The following is a 2,500-nucleotide window of genomic DNA, read 5'->3' as shown; positions in this document are numbered from 1 at the left end:
AATGGGGACATAAAGATCCCACGACGTTCCGAACGGAAGTAGCCGAAGTGTTCCGTGCGTGTGAACTCCATTGTCCCATGTGCCGGCTCTTGACTCCTAAGATGTCCCATGTGAAGGCCCTTCATGGCTAAGAATGTCCCGTGCAACGTCCCTTGATGATCCCCATAAGGTGTCCCATGTGCGTCCCATGCCGTGCCCAGCCTTACCAAGGCCGTCCCATGCTGTCCCATGCGCGTCCCGTGCCGTCCAAGCCTCACCAAGGCCGTCCCAGGCCATCCCGAGCCTTAGCAAGGCCGTCCCGTGCTGTCCCATGCCGTCCCGAGCCTCACCGAGGCCGTCCCGTGCCTCACCAAGGCCGTCCCGTGCTGTCCCATGCCGTCCCGAGCCTCACCAAGGCCGTCCCGTGCTGTCCCATGCCGTCCCGAGCCTCACCAAGGCCGTCCCGTGCTGTTCCATGCCGTCCCGAGCCTTAGCAAGGCCGTCCGATGCGCGTCCCGTGCTGTCCCATCCGTCCCGAGCCTTAGCAAGGCCGTCCCATGCGCGTCCCATGCCGTCCCGAGCCTTAGCAAGGCCGTCCCATGCGCGTCCGATGGGATTCCCGAGCTTTACCAAGGGCGTCCCGTGCTGTCCCATGCCGTCCCGAGCCATAGGGACGCTGTCCCGTGCGCGTCCCGTGCTGTCCCATGCGCGTCCCCTGCTTTGGCTCGGCTGGCCCGTGCATTCTATGGGGTCGTGGGACATTTCGAAACCCACCCGGGCCATTTCGACTCTCTCTTCGTTTGTACTATTGAGGTATTATTTATGAATTATTGGAGAAAAGAAACGGAAGAAAATATTTTTTTTTTCTATTTTTTATGAATTTTCCGGTGTTTATTCACTTAAAAATTCATAGAAAAATAAATATTTATCGGAATCGCTATTATAATATATCAAAAAAATCCTTGCGAAAAGGCCTTTCCAACGAGTATAAGTTTGCTGGATTCCGACGAGTAACGAGGGAGTAAAGGCCCAGTATGCTTGGTTAAAAAATTGATGTTTCCTTGTGAAAATAGGCAAAACAATAACTTTGCACTATAAGGGGGAGGGTTGAGCTCCTTCCCCAGAGCGTGCACAGCACTTGTGCTGGCACGTTCCCTAGTGCTCGCCAAGCACCATAGGGCATCCAAAGGGCAAAGCTCGGCCTACTACATGATGGGAAGCTTCTAATATGTCGGAATACGAAGAGATTTCGTGCGACCCGAAGCTCGGCTCGGGCGTCCCGGCCTGTCCCGAGCTGTGCCGAGCGCGTCCCAGGCCGTCCCGAGCCAAGTCTCGGGCGTCCCAGGCCGTCCCGAGCCAAGTCTCGGGCGACCCAGGCCGGCCCGAGCAAAGTCTCGGACTTCCCAGGCCGTCCCGAGCCACGTCCCGGGCGTCCCAGGCCGTCCCGAGCCAAGTCTCGGACGTCCCAGGCCGTCCCGAGCAAAGTCTCGGACGTCCCAGGCCGTCCCGAGCAAAGTCTCGGGCGTCCCAGGCCGTCCCGAGCTGTGCCGAGGCCGTCCCAGGCCGTCCCGAGCAAAGTCTCGGGCGTCCCAGGCCGTCCCGAGCTGTGGCAAGGGCGTCCCAGGCCGTCCCGAGCTGTGCCGAGGCCGTCCCGAGCCTAGTCTCGGGCGTCCCAGGCCGTCCCGAGCTATTGCGAGGGCGTCCCAGGCCGTCCCGAGCCAAGTCTCGGGCGTACCTGGCCGTCCCGAGCTGTAGCGAGGGCGTCCCATGCCGTCCCGGGCTGTCCCATGCGCGTCTCGTGCCGGCCCGAGCAACAGCTCGGGCGTCCCGTGCCTCGGCCCTTCCAAGTGGTGCTTCGTCGGACATCTCGATATCCACTCGAGCATTTTCGACCTTTCTCCATATGTGGGTGTGTGGGTATTTATCAGGAATATTGGAGAAAGAATCGGGAAAAAAATATTTTTTTCCTATTTTTTTTGAATTTTTAATTGTTTATTCACTTAAAAATTCATAAAAAAATAAATATTTATCGGAATCGCTATTATTATATATCAAAAGAATCCTTGTGAAAAGACCTTTCCAACGAATGCAAGTTTGTTGGATTTGGACGAGTAACGAAGGAGCAAAGGCCGAGTATGCTTGGTTAAAAATTTGATGTTTCCTTGTGAAAATAGGGAAAACAATAACTTTGCACTATATAGGGGAGGGGTGAGCTCCCTCCCCAGGCCGTGCACAGCCCTTGGGCTGGCAGGTGCCTTGGCCCTTGGGATGCAACATAAGGCATCCCAAGGGCAAAGCTCGGCACGGGGGTGGATGGGAAGCTTCCAAGAGTTGCCCAACTCATCCCCGACGTGGGAAATCGAAGAGGCAGCTGGGGGGGCCCGGGGGGGCACCACGGGCCAAAAATCAAAAACTCCCCAGCCTATGCCGGACACTTGGGGAAGCATCCCCGAAGGTGTCCGAGCTGCTGGGGGGGCCCGGGGGGCACCATGGGCCAAAAATCGAAAAGTCCCCAGCCTAT

This window comes from Eschscholzia californica, unplaced genomic scaffold (assembly GCF_041429995.1).
Source record: "Eschscholzia californica isolate CP2 unplaced genomic scaffold, dmEscCali1.0.p SCAF_26, whole genome shotgun sequence".
NCBI lineage: Eukaryota > Viridiplantae > Streptophyta > Magnoliopsida > Ranunculales > Papaveraceae > Eschscholzia > Eschscholzia californica.
The sequence above is the reverse complement of the archived record's forward strand: the minus strand, read 5'-3'. Positions refer to the sequence as shown.